The 26,822-nt window shown below is 40.9% G+C and overlaps 1 protein-coding gene across 9 annotated transcripts in view; it reads left to right on the plus strand.

The window, feature by feature from the left end:
* Positions 1-9,221: 9,221 nt before the first annotated feature.
* The window catches only part of LOC131406975 (putative zinc finger protein 487), a 33,074-nt gene continuing 15,473 nt past the window's right edge, over positions 9,222-26,822 (plus strand). For 3 of the 9 annotated variants that reach the window (XM_058542924.1, XM_058542922.1, XM_058542923.1), the window contains exons 1-3: positions 9,222-9,324; positions 9,897-10,131; positions 10,705-10,763. The gene's annotated coding sequence lies outside the window, so the exon portion shown is untranslated. Of the gene's footprint in view, positions 9,325-9,619; positions 9,741-9,896; positions 10,132-10,704; positions 10,764-12,099; positions 12,181-16,804; positions 16,946-26,822 lie in introns of those variants that run through there. The other 6 variants (XR_009220415.1, XR_009220416.1, XR_009220412.1 and 3 more) reach the window with 5 other exon arrangements.

Genomic DNA, 26,822 nt, shown 5'->3' on the forward strand with positions numbered 1-26,822 from the left:
ATTTGCCATTTTAACCATTAAGTGTACAGTTCAGTGGCATTTACATGCACATTGTGCAACCATCACCACCATTCATCTCCATAACTTTTAATTGCGGTAAAATACATATAACATAACATTTATCATCTTAACCATTTTTAAGTGTACAGTTCAGAAGTATTAAGTACATTCACATTGTTGTGCAACCAATCTCTAGAACTCTTTCATCCTGCAATACTGAAACGCCACACCCATTAAGCAACTCCCCATTTCCCCTTCCAGCCCCTGGCAACCAGCATTCTACTTAGTTGCTATGAATTTGCCTATTCTCATATAAGTGGAATTATACAGTATTTGTCCTTATCTGTTTGGCTTATTGCACTGAGCATAATGTCCTCAAGGTTCATCCACACTGTAACATGCGTTAGAATTTCCTTCCTTTTTAATGTTGAATATTCCATTGTATGTATGTACCCCATTTTGTTTATCTCTTCACCCACTGATAAACACTTGGGTTGCTTCCACTTTTTGTTAATAATACTGCTATGAACATTAGTGTACAAATATCTGAGTCCCTGTTTTCAATTCTTTTGGGTATATACCCCGAAGGGGTACTGCTGGATCATATGGTAGTTCTGTTTTTAATTTTGGGGAGAACTGCCATACTGTTTTCCATAGTGGCTGCATTGTATTACATTTCCACCAGCAATGCACAAGGGTTCCAATTTCTCCACATCCTCACCAACACTTGTTATTTTCTGTTTTTTGTTTTTTTTAAATAATAGCCATCCTAATGGATGTGTAGTAGTATCTAATTGTGGTTTTGATTTGCATTTCCCTAATGATTAGTGATGTTAAGTGAAATAATTTTAAACTTACAGAAAAGTTGAAAAGTTAGTATAGAGAGTTCATGTATACCCTTCACTCAGCCTCCCCTAATGTTAACAACTTACAGAACAAAAGAAAGCAGGATACTAACATTGGTACCATACATTAACTAAACTTTATTCACATCCCATCAATTTTCCCCTTAATTTCATTTTTCTGATTTGGATTCAGTCCAGGATCCTACATTGCATTTAGTTGTTTTGTTTTCTTAGTCTTTCTAGTCTGACACTTCCTTAGTCTTGCTTTTCATTACCTTGACACTTTTGATGAGTACTGGTCAGTTATTTTATAGAATGTTTCTCAATTTGAATTTGTCTAATGTTTTCTCATAATTAGATTGGGATTATGCATTTTGGCAAAAATACCACAGAAGTAATGTGTTTTTCTTAATGCATCATTGATATCTTTCTGTTTTAGTACTGGTGGTATTAATTTTGTTCACTTTATTAAGGTGGTGTCTTCTGGGTTTTTCCACTGTAAAGTTACTATTCTTCCCGTTGTAAGGAATACTTTTCTTGTGGGGAGATAACTTTGAGACTCTGCATATAGTGTTTCTCAAACTTTTCTCCACTAATTTTAGTTAGTATCCATTGGTGGATCTTGTCTATTTGCTCAGTGGTGTTTTTGCATTCCCTTCATTCCTTCTACCTTTATTAGTTGGAACTATTTTGTAAGAAAGAACTGTCCCTTCTATTTATTCTTAATTAGATATGTTCTTACTCTGTTCATTGAATGGCGAGTAACAAATATTATTCAAGTACAGTGGTCAGTTATGACGTTGATCAATATGAAATTGTCTAGACCTGAGAGATCTAGAGAGTTTGACAGGGGCTGGTGATATTCATGATAGGTCTTTAGTCTCAAACCTATGAAAAGTATGTATTCACAATGAAAATATTCCAACAAATCTCTTGAAATCCAGTGGCCCACTCCCATCTCCTTAGATATGGAAAAGTCATGACCACAAGGTGCATGAAGGACAAACTGCCCTACTTTCACCAGATGTTTGAAGCCAGCAGGAAAGTTACAAACGTAGAAAATATTATGCTCTAGTTCAGAGAGTCTTTTGTTATTCTGTATTATGGTTAAGCTGGACACTCAGAAAGGCATGGAGCTGGAAGAGATGCAGCTGGTATGATAAAGAACTCTGGAGTTGAAAGAGAAACCCTGAATTGAGAGAAGCCTAGATATAATAGATTTTTTTAAAGTCAGTTTGTCAAGTTGTGAAGGAGTCTTTGAGAAGCACAGAGTTGGTCTTTGGTCATTTCTCATTCTTTGAAAACTTTGGGCTTACTGGCTCACTCTCTCCAGCTACCCACGTCAGAACTGTAATTTCAGTATCCATATAGATGACAAGACCCACACACTGGTTGCTCATCCCTTTGACTCCTCTTCTACAATGATCTTATTCTTCACCTTGTGTGTACTGCTCATTGTCATGATCATGTCTGAGACCTTGTTGTTTTTAGCTGCCCCTCACCCAGTGATGTCCCCCTTCCCTACTTGTGCAGTTTAATGTTGATGCTCAATCATTACTGATCCCTCCATTCTTTTTTTTTTTTTTTTGTGAGAAAGATTCAGCCCTGAGCTACCATCCATGCCAATCCTCCTCTTTTTGCTGAGGAAGACTGGCCCTGGGCTAACATCTGTGCCTATCTTCCTCCATCTTATATGGGATGCCGTCACAGCATGGCCTGACAAGCAGTGCATCGGTGCACACCCAGGATCCGAACCTGGGCCACCAGCAGCAGAGCGCATGCACTTAACCACTACACCACGGGGCCGGCCCCGATCCCTCCATTCTTGCTTTATCATTTGGACAAACCCAAACCTGGCTAACTTTGCCTATTGTGCACCTCCACCCATGTAGCTGAACTTGGGTGAACACACTGTCATTCTGTTTTCAAATTCATGAACAACTAACCTACAGAATTTTTTCATGTGTTCAGCAGTCATACCATTTGTCTATAGTTAATCTTCCCTTCTTCCAGACTACTCATTTTATACTTATTTCAGACATCAATTATTCCAACATTCAATATGTGCTCCCGACCTGTCAGCAAGGAGGCCATCCCTATTGGTGTGAGAAGGATAGTCTCAATCTACTCCTGTTATCGAGGCTTAATGATTAGTCGTGCTCATTTTCGTTCTCAAAAGTGTTCATGCCATCCTATTTTTAGCAGGTAACCAAACCTTTAGAGCAGGGCACATGCTTGGACCTTTTACTCTTTTCTGTCTCACTGTTTACTTAGGTCGTCTTATTCAATTACAAGGCATTAAATAACATCTGTATCCCTAAAAGTTTCAAACTGAGATCGCCAATCCAGACCCCTACCCTGATATCCAGAACTCAAATATCCAGCCATTTGCACAGCCTTGCATGTTGGTTACATAGGCATCTTAAAATCTCTACATTCCAGCACAAGATCTGGTGTTTTCCCATCAACCTGTTGTTCCTCTTGACTTTTCCCCATAATAGTGACAATTCCATCTGCTCAATTTATCAGGCCCAAAATATCAGTCATTTTTTGACTTCTCTTGTTCTCTCACACCTCTTACACTCTATCAGAAAATCCTATCAGCTGTACTCTAAAATATATCAAGATTTTGACCATTTCTTTCTGTCTCTGCTAATACGACCCCAGCCAGCACCATCATTTTGTACATGAATTATTGCGATGGCCTCCTGACTGGCTTTCTTGGTTCTAAACTTGATCTTCTTCAGTCATATTCAGGGCTAGGCATCTAGATAGTGTCTGAAATATACATATCATCAGTAGAAGCAGGTTATAGATGACTAGGGACCATAGCCTCCCACTTTAAATATTTGCTTAAATATATACTGGAGGACTTTAGTCTCAGATAATAGAAAACATGGGCTTCTTTATGGCGTCAGGCAGTAATATCTATGTTTACCAGTCAGCTGTCCAGCCAAAACGTAGTCCCTTAGAGGACCTCTAAGAGCAGAAGACAGGGAGCATGTGGCCTCCCATCCTGTGACGGGGACAAGTAATTCCTCCCTCCATCCTCACATATGCCTTTTGCCAGCAGTGACGTGTCAGTACCTCTCTCCACAAGTCCAAAAGCAGAATTCCCTGATTCAATCTCTTACAAAGCCTGCAAGCCTCACACTGGGAGAGGAACAAAAATTAAGAAAACTCACCAAACCTGGAACTTGAACTTGTGTAAAATACGCTCAACTATAAAAAACGTGAACCATTTTTTAAACTATAAAGAGGAAAGCCAGAATACAGGGAAAGAGAGTCGAAAAATGAAAGAAAACTGCAGAAAAACATCTAGAAAAGAAGTATGGATGGGTGCAAAGAACCACACACACACACACGCACACGCACAAGCACATGGGGCTCTACCGCCACTGTCATCTCCCTTTTGAGTGAATTGTCACCCTCAGTGATCCCGTCCCCTGGTGTTTACATCCTTCTATAGTCCCCTACCACGTTGTATAAGGGTCACCTGTGCAATCGATAGGATGGGGCAGGAGTGGTGGCCTGTCACTTCTGAGGCAATGTTATAAAGGACACCATGGCTTCTGACTCTGTCTCTTGGACTGCTTGCGCTGAGGGAAGCCAGTTGCCATGTTGAAATGCCCACATGGCAAGGAATTGAGGCATATGCCAACAGCCATGTGAGTGGGCCATCCTGGAAGCAGATCCTCCAGCCTGGGCCAAGCCTTCAGTTGACTGCACCTGAGCTGAGAGTTGAAGTGCAACCTCAAGAGAGACCCTGAGCCAGAACCGCCCGGATAAGCTGCTCCTGACTGGCAGAAATGGTGTGAGATAATAAATATTTGTTGTTTTAAGCCACTAAATTATGGATAATTTGTTATGCAGCATAGATAACTAAGAAACTGCCTGCAAAATTTGTGACTCAGACAGTTTCTAAGAGAAGTGAATTGGAAAGAGACAATGGTCCCACTATTTTCATATGTGCAGAAGCAGTTTGCTGAATACCTTCTGAAGTTCTGGACATCAACATATTAAGTAGACCGTATGACAGAAGGCTAACATAGTGGCTTAGAAAATACCGCAGAGAAACAGCATCACTTCCTTTGGGACATCTTCATCTTTTTTGACACTTCCCTCATCTATGTCGATGAGTTCCCCTTCAACAAGTCCCTCTGGCTGCAAATCTAGAGCCTCTTGAATGGTGGCAGTGTCAACATTCCTCCTGTTGGCTATTTATTCTGTAACTCCATTTATATTTAATTTGAATTTCACTTCCAGCATTATCATTTTTGCTTTCTTTGCTGCAATTTCATCTTTGTTGGCCAATTCCCTCTTAATTATCCATTTTTTTGTAAAATGTAACATGAGTTTGTGTAATAGAGAGTCTGACTCCATATTTAGTGTTTGACTGATGACAGCTTTCAGCTCCACCAGTCTTCCTTCCCCTTCTGCCCCACATCTGGGCAAGCTGATATGAAAGCCCAGGTGCTCCCTCCTTGGGCTCTGGAGGGAAGCTCAAGCCACACAAGCCCTTGCATGTACACTGGAGCCCACTCTTCAGCCCCACCACTTAACCACAGTAAGACCCCTAAGCCAGTCTCTTCCCTGCTCTCTTAAGCCATTTATGGACCTGCTTGGGAGCCATCCCTTTTCACTCCAGAAAGCCTCATTATGTGAGTAATAAACCTTTTCATATCCTCTTTGTGCATGTGGAGTGTCATCAATTTTGATATCCAAACCAAATTTTGGATGGAGAGTCTCATTTCTTCAGGGTAATGTCAAAGATAAACACAGCTGGACATCAGCTAAAGTGGTGAAAACAGAGTTTATTCAGTAACTGCTAACAGTAGGGGAAGGAGCTGAGCTCCACTCTGATTTGTGCAGAGGTGACTGGACATTTTAAAAGGAGAATGGGGGACCAAGTGGCAGTTCAAGTAGAGTCAGAGAAGTGATATATTACAAAGGGTTGAGTGTAAATGCAATTAGGACAGCTGTTTGCCAGCTGTGTCTGCAATTATTAAAGTTAGGATTCTATCCCACAGAGACTGGGAGACAGAGGCCGTATCTTTTCTGATGATTACATTATAAAGGAGTGGCTTTCAGGTCCTTGAGAGAGACATTTCTGAGTTGTAGGAGATACATATACATCTCAGAGGGATAGAGGAAGGATTCATAATTGTAAATTCTTTTTAGTAAATGCTCTAAGAAAGGGAGGTCAGGGGCCTATTGTCAGGTGTTGGCTGGAACTAATAGTAAAGGCTCCTGGCAGTGTTAAGTTTTCTCAGGCAGGCACTTTAATGGTGTGTGTGTGTGTTTGGGGGGGTGATGGTCAGGGAGTCATCCTTGCAACATGGCCTTATGCTGCTTAGAAGCCATGCTAGAGTTTGGCTGTGTGGGAGATCAAGATTTGGCCACCCTGAAGTATATCTCTTTACCTTGATTGTTTTCTCTGAGGGACATTTGACCTCCCCCACTAACTGCCTAAAGAATTTGACGCGGTGGCTCCTTCCTGGAACAGATTTTCTATCATGATGGCTGTAATGATAATGTAAAATAGATGTTACAATGGGAGGGGCACCAAGCCCCATTTATCAAAAAACTCTATCTCTTCCTGACCACGTTATCTATAGACGACCCTGAAAAGAATTGTCTTCCTGCCCTCTGAAGTCCCAGACCACTACCCACCCCCAACACCTTCCTCGCCTTTAGCTACAATACTTAAGCAAGCAGCTTAGACAGAGAGACGAGTTGCTCATTTCTGAGTTTCTCCCATGTATACATGTTATTAAACTTGGTATTATTTTCTCCTGCTAACCTGTCTTGTTAATTATTTGGCCAGCCATAAGAACCTTAAGGGAAGGGGCAGAGGGGGATATTCTCCCTCTTTCCCCACAGCTGTCTCTCTGCAGAGATTTAGATGGAGTCATGTGCCAAGAGCTCTGCAATTCTTAGTAACCACAACAGTTTATCACTGGGAGACAAAGAGCCCACACAAGTACAACTGTGTTGTCTTTGCATGAATTGAAGAACAGATTTGTAGTGACTAATCACCAATATACTTTGAAAGAAGTGATGTGACTGGTCATTGATCATGATGCATATTCATTATTAATGCAGTGATTTGTAGACTGAAGAGCTAGCAGCCAAGTTTGTACTTGATGTGATTACTCACAGTTAATATAAAGTGGTAACTGAACTTTGAATCTGGTGTTATTTAACTAAACCATGGTGACTGAAATTCATGCATGTTCGAACCATGCAAAGGATTGCCTGTCGAGTACAGTGCTGCTACATTTTACGGGAATGTAAACTGAGCAAATTTAAAATAATGTGAATAAATATTTGAAAGTTGTATATTATGCACAAAGTTTGAAATAATGCAATTCTCTTAATATTTTAAAAAATTATTTGGAAATCACAGAATTCAAAACTCTCAAACAGCAAATTGAGGGCAGTATTTGGTATTACTATACATGGTCCCCTTTAACTAACACATAAAATTTAACTCTATCACATGTCAGTCTCCTATAAATGTGTGCATGCTTCAAAATTTTTGGAAATATCTGCTGACTTTGCTGCTATTTTAATATTCAGTGTTGTTGAAATTAAAAATCTTTTTTTTAACCAACCAGCCCAATTATTCATTTAGGAGAGCTGTTAATGCTTGTGCTGTAAAACATGCCTGAAAATTGATAACTCTGGGATAGAATTTTTATTTTTAATAAAATTTGATTTTGATACATGGTGCAGTTAAATTGGGAGAGAACAGTTTGAAATGCTCAGAAAATATGAAGCAGAATTAAAATTTTTCTATCCTATTTGTAGATTTATGCTCTTTGACAATACACTCTCTACACTTATTCCAAAGGGAAAATTAGTACTTGATCATTGAGGAAGTGAATCTTGTCATGTCTTCACTTACACATTTCCTCACATCACTACTATGTATTATAATATGTGGGTTTCATTGAATCCTGGTTTAAAAAAAAAAAGCTTCAAAAAACTTAATGAAACCTCTATAACAGATGTTCTTGGGACAACTGGGGAAATTTGAATATGGACTTGATATTAGATACTATTCATGGATTTACTGTTAATTTTTATAGGTGTGATAATGGTATTGTGATTATGCAAGAGTATGTCCTTAATCTTAGAAGATACATGATGACAGATTTAGGGCTGAAATGTGATCACAAATAATTACGCATCTAGATAAAGAAAATATGGCAAAATATTAACAGCTGTTGACTCTAGGTGATGTATGTGTGCTCATTGAATTCTTTCAAATTTTCTATTTGTTTGAAATTTTCAATAAGGAAGAGCTGGGAAATATACTGACCAAGAAAATATTTACATTTTTTACTGAAAACACGCTCTAATCTCTAATAGTTATGCCCTTAAAATCCGATTTTTAAAAAATGTCAGAACGTTGTGCACAGTCATGTAAGGGAGATGAGGCTGTGCGACAGTCCTTTTCTTTTAGTTTGTGTGTACAATAGTTACCCCCCCCCAACCCCGCCCCCTATTTGCGGCTATAGGTTCCAAGATCCCCATGGGATGCTTGAAACCACGAATAGTACTGAACCCTATATATACTCGGTTTTTTCTTATACATACATACCTCTGATAAAGTTTAATTTATAAATTATGCACAGTATGAGATTAACAACAATAACTTCTAATTGCCAGCATCACTACTCGTGCACTTTGGAGCCATTACTAAGGAAATTAATGATGACTTGAACACAAACACTGTGTAATACACAACGGTTGATCTTATAACCCAGGCGGCCACTAAGTGACTAACCGCAGGTAGCATCTACAGCGTGGATACAGACAAAAGAATGATTCACGTTCCTGGCGGTACAGAGCGGGATGGCGCGACATCTCATCATACTACTCAGAACAGCACGCAATTCAAAACTTATTAAGTGCTTGTTTCTGGAATTTTCCATTGAATAGTTTTAGACCTCAGCTGACCACAGGTAACGGAAACTGCAGAAAGAGAAACCGAGGATAAGGGGGGATACTGTAATCTTAATCGTCTACAGTTTTTGTGTATTCCAATTAATTTTGAGAAACTGGCGACACGTTATCATCATTACTACTACTGCCAACGCCACCAGCACTAAGCTGTTTTACCTTCCTGGGAGAAGCCCTGAGGTCACGGGGCTCGCGTTCTTTTTAAATGTTTGCACTGCCGGTTTCCTCTCCGCTCTTTCGCCTGCATCAGGGTCTGAGCTCGCAAAGAAGCCCTCCCCTCCCCTCCCTCGCTCCAGCCTGCGAGGCTCGGGCCCCACCGCCCGCTCCGGGGCGGGGCTCTTGCCGCAGAGCCTGATGGGAAACGCCCGTTCAGGTCTGCGGCACGCGCGGCGCAGGAGCCGAGGACCAGAGCTCTGGCGCCTGCGCCGCCAGGCGCGCGGCCTACGTCTGGGCGCGGCCGGAGTGGAGACGGACGTCGCTCGGGTCTCAGACAGCTGGAGCGGGCGCTGTAGGTCTTACCGGGCCTGGCCGTTGTGCCTGGACCGGCGCCTGGGGGTTCCCAGAAAGGTGGCAGTAGTGTTGGCGGCTGCAGTTTTGGGGCTGCCGCTCACTCAGTGAAGATTGCGGAGAGTCCTCCCTTCCCGTTCTGACAGATTAGGAAACGGAGGCGCTGGCCGGCGAGCGCTTCCAGACCACACAGCCCGTGGGAGACGGCGCTGAGAGGCACATCCACATCTGCCTGCTTTATAAAAAAACGATTCTGCCTAAATCCATCGTTATATCCGTCCCAGCCCCTGTATCTGTCCCAGCCCTGAGCCAAGGGACATCGCCGTTAAGTATAATGTGAACTCTTTTATCACGGGGCCCTCGTATTTCTGGGATTCTTGGTGTCTCTTCAGGGCTCTTGGGTCACATTTCATGATGGTTAGTTCTGGGCCTGATCTGAACTGTCCAGCCTGTGTGTCCTCAGTGCTTCTGATTTGAGTTCTTTGAAAGACCGGCCCGAAATTGTGGGGCACAGGGAGTTCCAAGATTTGGGGACATCATGTAGGTTACAACTAAAATGATTTTTTCCCCTAGGTACAGGTCCTGGGTCATAGGAACAAAGCAGATCTTGTGAGGTAAAGAGGAATCCCACCTGGAAGATGGCCCATCTTAATGGAGACCTCCCACCAGGGCTGCAGAGCAGAGGAGGAGGGAGACCAAGAAAGAGCAGACCCTGGATTTGCATAGCTGTTAGCAATACGATCCTTGTGCTCTGCAAGCGACCCTTCAAGCTGTGACAACCTGAGGTTTGAACCAAGTTTCAGGAGAGGTGAGCTGGGGCTAAGGCAAGGGGCAAGTCTGCCCAGGAAATGTCACTTCATTTGAGGGTTTGAGAGCATAGTCTGGGGGAAATTCGCCTACTACTAAGAAAATTCTATCTCAGACCTCCCTAACAGCTTTTGACTTCTTTCAAATTCTTCACTCTTTCCAGATCCTGGGGCCCTCACACCATGCCCCTTACCACATGCAGCATTGAGAGATGTGAGTGCTTCCTCCATCCTGACTTTGCAGACTTAGAAAGTAATGCAGGAAAAAGCTTCCTGGATTACCCATTTCTGTCTAGCATGAAAGATGGAAACCACTGAGCCCGAGAAGGTGAAGGTCTGGGTCATCCTATTCATTAGTGGCTTAGCGCATAGTCAGATTTTCAGACAGTTAAGTCAAAACCAATTTCTATCAAAAGACTGAGAAACAACTGCCAAGGTGGTTAAGGACCAAAGGATGTTCTCCTACAGAAGGACATTTTATCCAGCTACCAAGTGGGGCTTTAGAGGCAGGAGAATCAAGAGGTGCAAGGCAGGTCAGATCTCTTGTGATCCATTCTTTCTTTCTTCTTCCCCAGTTCCGCCTTTGTAATTCTCTACACGTTTCCTAGATCCACAGAAAATGAGCAAATCTCAGGTGAGTTATTTATTGTTTTTTTCCCTACTTTGTTTACAATGTCTTGTCTGAGGCTGTTAAGGGTCAATAGGTTAGAATGGAAATATAGGAATAGATGAAATCAACTTCAGGGAAAATATACAGGAGCACATCAGTATCGGGCAAAGTGAGATGCAGAAATATGCAGGTTCTATGCTATTACTATGATATACTGTGCTACTAGGCAAATTTGTCTGGTTTTTCTGATGTTCATAGCAAAAATGCAAACATTCTCTGTTATGTGATTTGCATTGGCCCTTAAAGAAGTCTTCATGCTAACTCCTCATGATACCTTAAGAATTCTAAACAGTGTTCCTTTCCTGGTCTTCTGTAGATAACATAATAAATTGTCTTTCAGTGACTACTGGAAACCAGTGCAGCCTGCTGCTTGTAATCGTTCCTTAGGGGAAGCAGGACACTTTGTGCTAAAGAGAACTCAGTCAATACAGGTTTCTAGGGGCTGAAACACTGTGGTCCCATGAACCTCTTTCTGTTGGTCCTGCTTGATCCAGGCATAGAACGTGGGATATCTGCAAGAAAGAATGGATTGTATTACCTTCAGATGTCTCCTTTAATATTACGTATAGATTGTGTAGCAGATAGGTTAAAGTTGTATTTTCTGGCAAATGTTTCTCCATTTCCCTTTCACATTTCAAACCACACCACTTGCCTCACTGTCTTTTAAGCTACATCAGTGACCTTATTATGGCAAATGTCATGGATACTTTAGTACTTGCCTTAATTGAGCATTCTGTCCAGTTGATGCTCATGGCCAGTCTCTCCTAGAAAGTCTTCTCAGTTGGTTTCTGATCTGTTCCTCCCTCTGTGATTATTTCTTTTCTGTTTTCTCAATGGAGTCTTTTTCCTCTTCTTCCCTCTTATTTTTGCTTCTCCCAGGGTGTCCATTATTGATCTCCTATTGTCCTCACTCTCCTGGTCTTGCTGACTGGTCTCCTCTCCTCTCTGGGGATGTACCGTTTGCCTGGATGCTTGAATCTGGCTCTCCAGCCCAGCCCACTCCCTTACCTTAGATCCTAAAGGCCAGCTCTCTGCTGAACATCTCTGTATAGCTCTTCTAAAGGCCCTCCAAACTCTACAGATCCGAAAGGAAAGTTGTTATTAACAGCACCCCACCCTTATTCTTTATTTCCGTGATGTGTGATGATCAAATGTTATCACTACCCAGCCCATCATCCAGGTGACAAACCTGGCATTTATTCTAAGTACTATCCTTTACCTGCTACCTACACATCCAGTCAGTGATCAAATCTTATTACATGCAAGTTGTTAATATTTCTTTCTTTTTTTGGAAATTGAGGTAAAGTGCACAAATCCTAAGGGTACAACTTGATGAATTTTTCATATGCTGTGCGTCTGGATAGCTATCACGCAGATCCAGGTAAGGGGCATTTTCTGCACTGTAGAAGGCTTCCTTGTGTTCTTTCCTAAACCACACTTGCCCACCCTCACTCAAGGGTAACCACTATTTTGACTTCTATTATTATTTATTAGTTTTGTCTTATTTTAAACTTCATCTAAATAGAATCATGCATTATATATTCTTTTGTGTCTGACTTCTTTTACTCAACATTATGTCTGTGAAATCATTCATGTGTAGCAGTAGTTTGGTTTTCTTCCCATTGTATGAATATACCACAGTTTATCCATTCTGCTCTGGATGGATGTTTGGGCTGTTTCTAATTCTTGCTTTTATACATGTCTTTTGGTATACGTGTATGTGTGCACTCGATTTTTTTTTTTTTTTTGGGAGGAAGATCAGCCCTGAGCTAACATCCATGCCACTCCTCCTCTTTTTGCTGAAGAAGACCGGCCCTGAGGTAACATCTATTGCTAGTCCTCCTCCTTTTTCTCCCCAAAGCCCCAGTAGATAGTTGTATGTCATAGTTGCACATCCTTCTAGTTGCTGTATGTGGGACGCTGCCTCAGCATGGCCGGACAAGTGGTGTGTCAGCGCGCGCCTGGGATCCGAACCTGGGCTGCCAGTAGCGGAGCGCGTGCACTTAACCGCTAAGCCACGGGGCTGATCCCCCATGTGCACTTGATTCTGAGGGATATAAACCTGGGAATGGAATTCATGGGTCATAGCATGTATATGTGTTTGGCTTTGATCGATTTCTGCAAAACGGTTTGACAGAGTAGTTGCACTGCTTGACACTCCTGCCAGCCATATATGAGAGGTCCTCTTGCACCATAGCCTTGTCAGCATTTGGTATTGTGAGGTTTTCCTTTATTTTGATTTTTCTTTTTTAGTATTCAGTGGGTGAGTATAGTGATATCTCATTGTGGTTTTAATTTGCACTTCTCTGATGACTGTTGATGTTGAGCATCTTTTCATGTTTCTGACTATTTTGATATCATTTTTTTGAAGTGCCTGTTCCAGTCTTGTTTGTTAAAAAAAGTGATAGTTTGTCTCTGCTGTATTAACTTGTGGCAATTCTTTATATGTTCTAGGTATGAGTCCTTTGTCAGATATATGTACTGCAAATATCTTCTTTGAGTCTGAGGCTTGTTTTGAATTTTAATTAAGTCCAATTGATCAGTCTTTTCTTTAATGGTTAGTGCTCTTTTTGTCCTGTTTAAAAAAATCTTTGCTTAGCTCAAAGTTGTAAAGGAATTCTCCTGTGTTTTCTTCTAAAAGCTTGAATTGTTGAAGCCTTCACATTCAAGTCTATGATCCATTTTGAATTACTACAAATATACATATATGTGTTTATCTTTTTTTTTTTGGTATGAGCTATGGGTATCCGGTTGCCACAATACCATTTATTGAAAAGACCATTCATTCCCAAGAAAATTGCAGTGGTTGTCTTTGTTGAAAATCAGGTGACCGTCTATGTATGTGTCTCTTTTTAGATTCTTATTTCTACTGCAGTTGTCTCTTTATCTACCCTTATGCCAATACCACCCTGCCCTTATTATTGCAGCTTTATAAATAAAGTCTTCATACCTGTGGATATAAGTTTTCCACTTTTATTATTCGAGATTTGCCTTGGCTACTTTAAGTCCTTTGTTTTTCCGTATAAACTTGATAATCATCTTGTGGACCCCCCTCCTTCCTGAATCTGCTGAAATTTGGTATTGCATCGAATCTATAGATCAATTTGGGAGACTGGTCATATTAATATTAACTTGAATTTTCAATTCGTGAACATGGCGTTTCTGTCCATTTACTTACATCTTTAATTTTTCTCAGCAATGTTGTATAATTTCCATGTGTATGTCTTGTACTTCTTTTGTTAGATTTATTCTTAAGTAATTGAAAATTTTTCTTCCCTATTTGAGTGTTGCTAGTGTATAGAAATATAGTCAAATTTTGTATATTGAACTTGTTTTCAGTGACCTTACCATTTATTAATTCTAATATTTTATCTCCAGATTATTTTGGGTTTTCAACTCATACAATTGCGTTATATGGACATTTCTTCCTTTTTAATCCATTTTTAAGCTTTTATTTCTTTTTCTTTCTTTTTTTTTACTTTTATTTATTTATTTATTTATTTTTTATTGTGGTAACCTTTGTTTATAACATTGTATAAATTTCAGGTGTACATCATTATACTTCTATTTCTGCATAGATTACATCATGTTCTCATGTTCACCACCCAAATACTAATTACAGTCTATCATCATACACATGTGCCTAATTATCCCTTTCACCCTCCTCCCTCCCCTGTTCCCCTCTGGTAACCACCAATCCAATCTCTGTTTCTATGTGTTTGTTGTTGTTTTTCTCTTCTACTTATACATGCAATCATGTGGTATTTGACCTTCTCCCTCTGACTTATTTCGCTTAGCATAGTACCCTCACAATATCCATCCATGTTGTCACAAATGGCTGGATTTCATTGTTTCTTATGGCTGAGTAGTATTCCACTGTGTATATATACCACATCTTCTTCATCCATTCATCCCTTGATGGGCACTTAGGTTGCTTCCAAGTCTTGGCTATTGTGAATAATGCTGCAATGAACACAGGGGTGCGTGTATCTTTATGCATTGGTGTTTTCATGTTCTTTGGATAAATACCCAGCAGTGGAATAGCTGGATAGTATGGTAGTTCTAGCCTTAATTTTTTGAGGAAGCTCCATACTGTTTTCCATAGTGTCTGCACCAGTTTGCGTTTCTACCAGCAGTGTATGAGAGTTCCCTTCTCTCCACATCCTCTCCAACACTTGTTGTTTCCTGTCTTGTTGATTATAGCCATTCTGACAGGCGTGAGGTGATATCTCATTGTAGTTTTGATTTGCTTTTCCCTGATATTTAATGATGTTGAACATCTTTTCATGTGCCTGTTGGCCATCTGTATATCTTCTTTGGAGAAATGTCTGTTCAGGTCTTTTGCCCATTTTTTAGTTGGGTAGTTAGTTTTTTTGTTGTTGAGATGTATGAGTTCTTTATATATTTTGGAGATTAACTCCTTCTCAGACATATGGTTTGCCAATATCTTCTGCCAATTGTTAGGTTGTCTTTTCATTTTGTTGATGGTTTCCTTTGCTCTGCAGAAGATTTTGAGTTTGATGTAGTCCTATTTGTTTATTTTCTCTATTGTTTCTCTTGCCCAGTCAGACATGGTGCTTGAAAATATGCTGCTAAGACCGATGTTGAAGAGTGTATTGCCTATGTTTTCTTCTAGAAGTTTCATGGTTTCAGGTCTTACATTCAAGTCTTTAATCCATTTGGAGTTAATTTTTGTGTATGGTGTAAGATGATGGTCTACTTTCATTTTCTCGCATGTGGCTGTCCAGTTTTCCCAACACCATTTGTTGAAGAGACTTACCTTTATCCATTGTATGTTCTTGGCTCTTTTGTCAAAAATTATCTGTGCATAGATGTGTGGGTTTATTTCTGGGCTCTCGATTCTATTCCATTGATCTGTGTGTCTGTTTTTGCGCTGGTACCATGCTATTTTGGTTACTATAGCTTTGTAGTATATTTTGATATCAGGGAGTGTGATACCTCCAGCTTTGTTCTTTTTTCTCAGGATTCCTTTGGCTATTTGGGGTCTTTTGTTGTTCCATATAAATTTTAGGATTCTTTGTTCTATTTCTGTGAAAAATGTTGTTGGAACTTTGATAGGGATTGCGTTGAATCTACAGATTGCTTTAGGAAGCATGGACATCCTAACTATATTAATTATTCCAATCTAAGAGCACAGTATATCTTTCCATTTCTTTGTGTCTTGTTCAGTTTCTTTCAGCAATGTTTTATAGTTCTCAGTGTATGGATCTTTCACCTCTTTGGTTAAGTTTATTCCTTGGTATTTTATTCTTTTTGTTGCAATTGTAAATGGGATTGTATTCTTAATTTCTGTTTCTGCTACTTCGTTGTTAGTGTATAGAAATGCAACTGATTTTTGTATGTTGATTTTGTATCTGGCAACTTTACCGTATTCATTTATTACTTCTAAAAGGTTTTTGGTGGATCCTTTAGAGTTTTCTATATATAAAATCATGTAATCAGCAAATAATGACAGTTTCAATTCTTCCTTTCCAATTTGGATCCCTTTCGTTTCTTTTTCTTGCCTGATTGCTCTGGCTAGGACTTCCACTACTATGTTAAATAGGAGTGGTGAGAGTGGGCATCCTTGTCTGGCTCCTGTTCTTAGAGGGATAGCTTTCAGTTTTTCACCATTGAGGATGATATTAGCTGTGGTTTGTCATATATGGCCTTTATTATGTTGAGGTACTTTCCTTCTATACCCATTTTATTCAGAGTTTTTATCCTAAATGGATGCTGTATCTTGTCAAATGCTTTCTCTGCATCTATTGAGATTTTCATGTGATTTTTATTCTTCATTTTATTAATGTGGTGTATCGTGTTGATTGATTTGTGAATGTTGAACCATCCCTGCATCCCTGGAATAAATCCCACGTGATCATGGTGTGTAATCTTTTTAATGTATTGTTGTATGCGATTTCCTAGTATTTTGTTGAGGATTTTTGCATCCATGTTCATCAGTGATATTGACCTGTAATTTTCTTTTCTTTTTTTTTTTTGGTGAGGAAAATCAGCCCTGAGCCTACATGTGCCAATCCTCCTCTTTTTGTTGCTGAGTAAGACTGGCCCTGAGCCAACATCCGTGCCCATCCTCCTCCACTCCACGTGGGACGCTGACACAGCATGGCCTGACAAGCAGCACGTTGGTGCGTGCCCGGGATACGAACCGGGGCTGCCAGCAGCGGAGTGCGCGCACCCAACCGCCACACCACGGGGCCGGCCCCTGTAATTTTCTTTTTTTGTGTTGTCCTTGTCTGGTTTTGTTATCAGGGTAATGCTGGCTTCATAGAACGAGTTAGGGAGCTTCTCCTCCTCTTCAATTTTTGGAAGAGTTTGAGAAGTACAGGTGTTAAGTTTTGTTTGAATGTTTGGTAGAATTCACCAGGGAAGCCATCTGGTCCTTGACTTTTATCTTTGGTGAAGTTTTTGATTACTCTTTTGATCTCCTTACTGGTGATTAGTCTATTCAGATTCTCTATTTCTTCCTGATTCAGTTTTGGAAGGTTGTGTTATTCTAAGAATTTATCCATTTCTTCCAGATTGTCCAGTTTGTTGGCGTATAGCTTTTCATAGTATTCTCTTATAATCGTCTGTATTTCTGAGGTGTCTGTTGTAATTTCTCCTCTTTCCTTTCTGATTTTACGTATTTGAGCTTTCTCTCCTTTTTTCTTGGTAAGTCTAGCTAAAAGTTTGTCAATTTCATTTATCTTTTCAAAAAACCAGATCTTGGTTTTATTAATTTTTTTCTATTGTTTTTTTAGTCTATATTTCGTTTATTTCTACTCTGATTTTTATTATTTCCGTTCTTCTGCTGATTTTGGGCTTTGCTTGTTCTTCTTTTTCCGGTTCCTTTAGGTGCATTGTTAGATTGTTTATTTGAGATTTTTCTTGTTTGTTGAGATAGGCCTGTATTGCTATAAACTTCCCTCTTAGAACCGCTTTTGCTGTATCCCACAAATTCTGGCATGTTGTATTTTCATTTTCATTTGTCTCCAGGCATTTTTTGATTTCTCCTTTGATTTCTTCATTGATCCAGTCGTTGTTCAGTAGCATTTTGTTTAATCTCCACATATTTGTGGCGTTTCTGATTTTCTTCCCATAGTTGATTTCTAGTTTCATACCATTGTGGTCAGAAAAGATGCTTGGTATTATTTCAATCTTCTTAAATTTATGGAGACTTGTTTTGTGGCCTACTATGTGATCAATCCTGGAGCATGTTCCATGTGCATTTGAAAAGAATGTGTATTCTTCGGTTTTTGGATGGAATGTTCTGTGTATATCTACTAGGTCCATCTGTTCTAGTGTGTCATTTAAGGCCAATGTTTCCTTATTGATCTTCTGTTTGAATGATCTATCTGTTGGTGGAAGTGGAGTGTTAAAGTCCCCTACTATTATTGTGTTACTGTCTATTTCTCCTTTTATGTCTGTTAACAATTGCTTTATATATTTAGGTGCTCCTACATTGGGTGCATAGATATTTACAAGTGCTATATCCTCTTGTTTGCTTGTTCCCTTGATCATTATGGAGTGCTCTTCTTTGTCTCTTTTTACAGTTTTTGTTTTAAAGTCTATTTTGTCTGATATGAGTATTGCTACCCCAGCTTTCTTTTCATTGCCATTTGCGTGGAGTATCTTTTTCCATCCCTTCACTTTCAGTTTGTGAGTGTTATTAGGTCTGAAGTGTGTCTCTTGTATGCAGCGTATATATAGGTCTTGTTTTTTTATCCATTCAGCCACCCTGTGCCTTTTAATTGGAGGATTTAGTCCATTGATGTTTAAAGTAGCTATTGGTAAGTATGTACTTACTGCCGTTTTTGAACGTTTTTTTCTTGGTGTTTTAGTAGTTCTTCTCTGTTCCTTTCTTCTTCTCTTGCTCTCTTCCCTTGTGGTTTGATGGCTTTCTTTAGTATTATGTTTGGGTTCCTTTTTCTTAGTTTTTTGGGTATTTATTATAGGTCTGGTTTGTGATTACCATGGGTTCATATATAGTAACCTATGTATACAGCCATCTATATTAAGTTGATGGTCTCTTTAGTGCGACCTCTATCTGAAAGCTCTACTCTTTAACTCCCGTCCTCCCACATTTTGTATTTGTTATATCATGTCTAACCTCTTTTTTGTACGTTTGTATCCGTTACCCTCCTATCATCAAAATAGATAATTTTTCCTATTTATGGTCTTCCCTTTTCCCCTTAAATAAATCCCTTTAGCATTTCTTGTAGTACTGGTTTCTTAGTGACAAACTCCTTTAATTTTTGCTTGTCTGGGAAACTTTTTCTCTCTCCTTCCATTTTGAATGATAACCTTGCCGGGTAGAGTATTCTTGGCTGTAGGTTTTTTCCTTTTAGCATTTTAAATATATCATGCCTCTTCTAGCCTGTAGGTTTTCTGCTGAGAAGTCAGCTGATAGCCTTATGGGGTTTCCTTTGTATGTAAGTTGTGTTTCTCTTGTGGCTTTTAGCATTCTCTCTTTATCTTTAATTCTTGACATTTTAATTATGATGGTGTCTTGATGTGGGCCTCTTTGGGTTTATCTTGTTTGGTGCTCTCTGTGCTTCCTGTACCTGGATGTCTGTTTCCTTCCTTGGGTTAGGGAAGTTTCCAGTTATTATTTCTTCAAATAGATTCTCTGCCCCTTTGTCTCACTGTTCTCCTTCTGGGACGCCTATGACATGATGTTAGTGTGCTTGATGTTGTCCCAGAGGTCCCTTAGACTGTCCTCACTCTTTTTAATTCTTTTTTCTTTTATCTGTTCAGCTTGGTTGATTTCTTCTAATCTTTTGTCTAGGTCGCAGATCTGTTCTTCTGTATCCTCTACTCTGCTTTTGAGTCCCTCTAGTGAATTTTTCATTTCCAGTATTGTATTCTTCATTTCTTTGTTTTTTTGTGTGTGTGTGTGTGGAAGATCAGCCCTGAGCTTGCATCCATGCCAATCCTCCTGTTTTTTTTTGCCGAGGAAGACTGGCCCTGGGCTTACATCTGTGCCTATCTTCCTCCACTTTATATGGGACACTGCCGCAGCATGACCTGGCAAGTGGTGCATTGGTGCGCGCCGAGGATCCGAACCGGGGCCACCAGCAGTAGAGCGTGAGCACTTAACCACTATGCCATGGGGCTGGCCCCTGTATTCTTCATTTCTGATTGGTTCTTTTTTATATCTTCCATTTCTTTGTTGACATTCTCACTGAGTGCATCTATTCTTCTCACAAGATCAGTGAGCATCGTTAACACGCTTTGTTTGAGCTCTCTTTTGGGTAGGTTGCTCATTTCTGTTTCATTTCGTTACTTTTCTGGAGTTTTGTCTTGTTCCCTTACTTGGAATGCATTTCTTTGCCTCCTCATTTTGCCTCTTGCCCTGTGCTTGTGTCTGTGTATTAGGTATGTCAGCTACATCTCCTGCTCTTGGAGAGGTGACCTTATAGAAGTGATGCCTTACAAGGCCCAGCAGTGTGCTTCCCTTAGTACTGAATGTTCCAGGAGTGACCCCTATGTGGGTTACATATGTCCTTCTGTTGTGGCTGGGTTACTCTTCCTGTAGGTGCCTAGGGAGGCTGAGCTGTCCACCTGGCCCGCTGTTGTAATGCTTAGCTGCTTGCAGTTGTTGTGGGCCCTTCAGTCTCTTTATCGGGTGTGGGGAGCCCCAGCACAGTTGGCTGCAAGGTCTAATAGCCCATTCCTGTTGCAGTATTTCTATTAAGTGAGTAGGTCCCCTCATGGCAGGTTGTTAGGCTCAGGGGCTTACAATTGCTATATGCCTTGAGTCTTTAGGTCTTTTGTCAGCTGTCTGAGGATTGCAGCTGGGTGGGGCTGGCCTCAGCCACGGGAGCACCCAATTCTTTCAGGCTTTGGAAGGTGGGGTCAATCTCCTATGTGGCTGTTTGAGAAGCACAAGTTTTCTCAGCTGACAAGCCCCACCGCCCACAGGTCCACACACACAGTCAACACAGTCCTGCCCCTTGCACATGCCCCGACCTCCTGAAGTAGACCCAGTCTCTCCAAGGTGGGAGTCCCACACACTCCACCACCACCCCACATTCTCCACCCACTCCTTGTGCATACCCACAGAGGTGGACCCACTCTCCAGGCTGCAGAGAATCCAGGCAGTTCACTTAGCAGGCCCATAAGTTGCCCAATGGCTTGTTGTTGGGTGGGGCCAGTCCCTAGGGTAGGCTGCGTGCCCAGGCTGAGCTGGATTAAATTGGTGCTCTAGTGGGTGGGGCAGACCCTGGGTTAATGGGCCAGAGGAAGAACTCCAATGGCACTTGCTGGCGTCTGCATCAGCATGCCCACGCCTGGTCACGACAATGGCCACCGTCAATGTCCCAGTCCCTGGAGAGGTCTCACCTCTCACCGAGATGCACTCAGAGCCTATCAGGTAAGTCTCTTTTCACCAAAGGTCTGTGCACCTTTCTCGTGGTTTTAGGTTCCTTTCTGAAACAGGTGAATTTGTGCATGGGCCCTTTAAGAGCTGGCTTTAATTTCTTTGTGAACCAGCTGTTCTGGGGGTACTCCCCGATGTTGTTAGTAGCAAGCAAAGTCAGATATTGTGCCACTTGTCTCGGTTGTGCTGGGTCCAAAAACTGCCTATAGTGGGAGTGCTCCCCTCTCCTCCAGGGAAGGCTGCATACCTTTGGGCTGCTCCTGGGTGTCCGTGAAGTGCTGCGACTTGTGAAGGTGGTGTTTTTTTCTCTCCAGAAGGGAATTTCTTCCTCTTCCACCGCAATTAGCATTGTTGTTTGTTGCAGGGGTTCCTCTTATCCAGTTTTCATTTGTCTCTCAGGGGTAATTTTTCCAAGAGTACTTGTAAATTGGCTATGTCCGTGGGAGGAGGTGAGTTCAGAGTCCGCCTACGCCGCCATCTTGACCTCCTCTTTTTCTTTCTTTATTGCTGTGGCTAGGAGTTCTAATGTAGCATGGCATAGAAACAGTACTGTTTTGTTTTCTTCCCAGTCTCAAGTTTTCAATATTTTATCATTTAGCATGATGTTTGCTGGTAGCTATTCTTCAGGAAGTTTCATTCTATTTCTAGTTTACTGAGAGTTTTTATCATCCAATGGGTGTTAAATTTAAATATTAAGATGATTATATGGTTTTCTCCTTTATCCTTTTAATGAATTGATTGAATTAACATCTTGCTTGAGGCAATCCTATTAATATTTTCATTTTCAAGTGTTAAACCAGCCTATTTTCTAGCAAAAAATCTCACTTGGGCTTGATATTCTATCATCTTTAAATATATTTCATGATAAATTGTTTAGCATTTTTGTCTTTGTCATGAGAGAGACTGTTATTTTTCTTTCTTATAATGTCTGTGTCAGGTTTTATATCAATTTTATAATGGCCACAAAGAAACATGTTAACTGTTTCCTCCCTCTTTCTATTCTCTGGAAGTGTTTTGTAAGATTGGTGTTGTTTGTTCCTTGTTTGTAAAAATTCACCAGTTAATTGATCTAGGGTCTAGATTTTATGGAAAGTTTTTAAATTATAGATTTAATTTCTTTATATTAGTGAAATTATCCTTAGAACGTGATATAAGTTGTAGTTGTTTCTTCTTAGTTTTCATTTGTCATCCCTGGGTGTGAGCAGGTACTTTTTGTTCCAGGGCAAAGCACAGCTCACACATGCCAGTTCAGATAACCACAGTCACACCAAGTGTTGCTCAGAGTTCTCTTTGCTTTCGGGCTCTATTTCTCCCTGGGTGGATCTTCAGGGAGGGAGCCAGCAGTGGTGCTAATTTAGCATCTTGATAGGAATTAAAGGCTTAAAACCCTATCCCATCTCTTAATAATTTAGTCAAGGTCAGCAGTGACCTCCATTGCTAAATCCAGTGGTGAAGTCTCAGTCTTCATCTTACTTGACCTTGTAGCCACATTTGACACCATGGTTACTTTTTCCTTCTGATTTACTGTGTTCATTTGGCTTCCACACTCGCTTCCTGTCCCTTCTCTCGCATTGTTTGCAGATTCCTCCTTTTCTTCCTACCTCTGAATGTTGGTGTGCCCCAGAGTGCAGTCCTTGGTGCTTGTCCTTTCACTGTCTGAGGCCCTCCCTTAGTGAGTTCATCTCTTCTCATCAGTACTGTTGGTAGCCTGATCATTTCTGATAATCTCTGGTGTACAGATGTCTTCCTGTACTTGAGATGCATATATCTAACTGTCCTCTCTATATGTCCACTTGTATGTTTAATAGACTCAAAATCATCGTGACTAAAACTGACCTTCTGGGCTCCCCCTCCCAAGCCTGTTCCCTCTGGAGCCTTCCCTTCTTGTTTAGTAGCAGACCCCTTGGAATCATCTTGACCTGTTTTTTCTCATGCTCCACATTATTATTGGTTGCAAAAACCCCTGGGTCCTATATCTGATCTAGAGTCTGACCTCTTCTGATCCTCTCTGCTGCAATTACCTGGACCAGGCCAGGGTAATTGGTCTTGTTTTGTCTGGATTATGGGAATAGTCACAGAGCAGGTCTCGCTGCTCCTCAAGCCTGGTGCCTAAGCATGTTATCCAGAGTGCTCCTTGTAGAATGTGAGTCAGGTTATTCTATGTCACTCCTCTGCTCAACATCTACATTTTCCTCTGAGTAAAAGCCGGAGTTCTTACAGTGGGTTCTGTGGCCCTTATTTCTCCAATCTTACCTCCTTAGCTCTTTGATCAGTCTGCTCCATCCCTACTAGTCGTCTTGCTGTTCTAGAAACATACCAGGCACAATGCCACCTTCATCCTTGTACCAAATGTACCCTCTGCCCGGAGTGCACTTTCCCCAGGGAGCCTGGTGGCTCACTCCCTCACTTCCTCAGGACCTTGCTCCAATGTCACTGCACAGTGAGGTCTACAGAGACTCCCAGCTTAAAATTGCCACACTAACCTGCAGTGTCCTTACCTTCGTCCACTTTTTTTTTTCTTTTGTGAGGAAGATCAGCCCTGAGCTAACATCCATGCTAATCCTCCTCTTTTTGCTGAGAAAGACCGACTCTGAGCTACCATCTATTGCCAATCCTCCTCCATTTTTTTTTTCCCCAAAGCCCCAGTAGATAGTTGTATGTCATAGTTGCACATCCTTCTAGTTGCTGCATGTGGGACACGGCCTCAGCATGGCCAGAGAAGCGGTGCGTTGGTGCGTGCCCAGGATCCGAACCCGGGCTGTCAGTAGTGGAGCAGGTGCATTTAACCGCTAAGCCACGGGGCTGGCCCCATTTTGTATTTTTAACATAGCACTTCTCATCTAACACACTCTACAGTTTTCTCTGATGACTCCATTTTTATATTCCCACCAGCAATACATGAGGGTTCTGATTTCTCAACTTCCTTGCCAATGTTTGTTACTGTCTATCCTTTTAATTGTAGCCATCCTGGTGGGTGTGAAGTGGAATCTCATTGTGTTTTTGATTGCATTTCCCTAAAGACTAATAATGTTGAGCATCTTTTCATGTACTTATTGGTCATTTGTGTCTGTTCTTTGGAGAACTGTCTATTAAAACTCTTTGCCCATTTTTTTTTTTTTTGTGAGGAAAATCAGCCCTGAGCTAACATCTGCCAGTCCTCCTCTTTTTGCTGAGGAAGATTGGCCCTGGGCTAACATCCGTGCCTATCTTCCTCTACTTTATATGTGGGATGCCTGCCACAGCATGGCTTGATAAGCAGTGCATAGGTCCGTGCCCGGGATCTGAACCTGTGAACCCCGGGCTGCCAAAGCGGAGCGTGCGAACTTAACCACTACACCGCCAGGCCGGCCCCCTTTTGCCCATTTCTCATAATCTCATTGTCTTTTTGCTTTCACCACTGCAGTGGAGAAATCTGAAGCTAGGATACTTCCCTTTACTTTGTGAGTCAGCTGTTCTTTCATCTGAAAGCTTGTGAGAGTTTATCCTTGTCATTCAGAGTTATATACATGTATGCCTCAATGTGTCTTTTTCATTAATTCTAGGTTGGTGGTTTTCTTCTTTCAGCACTTTAGGTATTTCACTCTACTCTCTTCTTGCATGGATTCTGAGAAGTTTGTTGTAATTCTTTTTTTCTTTTTTAAATTTTTTTGTGAGGAAGACCAGCCCTGAGCTAACATCTGATGCCAATCCTCCTCTTTGTGCTGAGGAAGATTCGCCCTGGGCTAACATCCATGCCCATCTTCCTCTACTTTATATGGGACGCTGCCACAGCATGGCTTGACAAGCGGTGTGTTGGTGTGCGCCCGGGATCCGAACCTATGAACCTGGGGCACCTGCGAACCCTGGCCTGCCAAACGGAGCACGCACACTTAACTGCTGTGCCACTGGGCCGACCACCTGTTGTAATTCTTATCATTGTTCCTTTGTAGGTAAGGTTCACACTCCCCCCTCACCCCAACTTCTTCACTTCTTTCAAGAATTTTCCTTTTGTCTTTGGTTTTCTGCAGTTTGAATATGATATGGTTTTGTTGGTATTTATCCTGCTTGGTATTATCTGAGCTTCCTGGATCTGTCATTAATTTTGGAGTGTTTTTTGGTCATTATTACTTCAGATATTTCTTCTGCTCTGTTCCTTCTTCTTCTGGTGTTCTAATTGTGCATATATTATACCTTTTGATGTTGTCCGCGGTTCTTGGAGGTTCTATTTTTTCGTTCTTTTTTTCTTCACATTTCAGTTTGTGAAGTTTCTGTTGACCTGTTTTCTAGGTCACTGGGTTCTTTCTTCGGCTTGCTGTGTGATGAGCCCATCAAAGGCATTCCTCATTTCTATTGACTGTGATTTTGACTTCTAGCATTTCCTTTTGATTTTTTTCTTAGAATTTCTCTTTCTCTACTTACATTACTAATTTGTTCTTAATGTTGTCTAATTTTTTTATTCAACTCTTTAACATATTAATCATAGTTATTTTAAACTCCTTTTCTGATAATTCCCACATCTGTGTCATATCTGTGTCTGGTTCTGATGATTACTTTGTCTCTTCTGAATGTGTTTTTTCTTGCTTTTTGGTATGCCTTGCAATTTTTTCTTGAAAGCTGGACATGGTAACAGAACTCTGTGAGGATTTGTTACTCTGGCTAGGGGTTGGTCTGTGTTTAATGTCTGTTGTGGCTGTAGGTGCAGGAGTGTTCAACTCCTTTAGTGTGCTTGTTCTTGACTGCCTGCTTGACTTTGGGCTTCCCTGTGTCCTCCTGTGTCTCGAAGCTGTTCAGCTCCTTCAGCTGTGATCTGCTGTTGTTGCACTAGAGCCTGTTGATGTGGTGCAAAGTTGTAAAGAGGGCAGCATTCTATAATCTTATGATTTAAATCTCGGGCTTTTAGTGGGCTTGTGTCCCAGTGTTTCTCATAAGCTGGAAAACTGTTAGTATTTTGTTTAAAATTTTTTTCAGCTTTACTGAAGTGTAGTTGACAGATAAAATATTAAGATGTTTAAAGTGTACATTGTGATAATTTGTGAAAGGATTCCCCCGTCCAGTTAATTATCGTATCTATCACCTCACATATTTATTTTATTTTATTTTTTTGTGAGAACATTTAAGTTCTACTCTCTTAGCAGATTTCAGTTATACAATATGGTGTTATCAGCTATAGTCACCGTGTTACACATTAGATCCTCAGACCTTATTTATCTTATAGCTGAAAATTTGTACCCTTTTACCATCCTATCCCTGTTCCCACCACCCCTCAGCCCCTGGGAACCTCTTTTCTACTCTCTGTTTCTGAGTTTGATTTTTTTTTTTAGATTCCACGTATGTGATACTATGCAGTATTTGTCTTTCTCTGTCTGACATATTTCACCCAGCATCATGCCCTCAAATTACATCCATGTTGTCCCAATTGGCAGGATTTCCTTCTTTCTCCTGGCTGAATAATATTCCATTGTGTATATATACCACATCTTCTTTGCCCATTTGTCTGTTGATGGACACTTAGGTTGTTGCTATGTCTTGGCTATTGTGAGTGATGCTGCAATGAACATACGAGTGCGGATGTCTCTTCGAAATATGTCTCCTTTTCCTTTGGATGTGTACCCAGAAGTGGGATTGCTGGATCATGTGATAGTTTTATTTTTAATTTTTTGAGA

The sequence above is a fragment of the Diceros bicornis genome, chromosome 6 (assembly GCF_020826845.1).
Source record: "Diceros bicornis minor isolate mBicDic1 chromosome 6, mDicBic1.mat.cur, whole genome shotgun sequence".
NCBI classification, from domain to species: domain Eukaryota; kingdom Metazoa; phylum Chordata; class Mammalia; order Perissodactyla; family Rhinocerotidae; genus Diceros; species Diceros bicornis.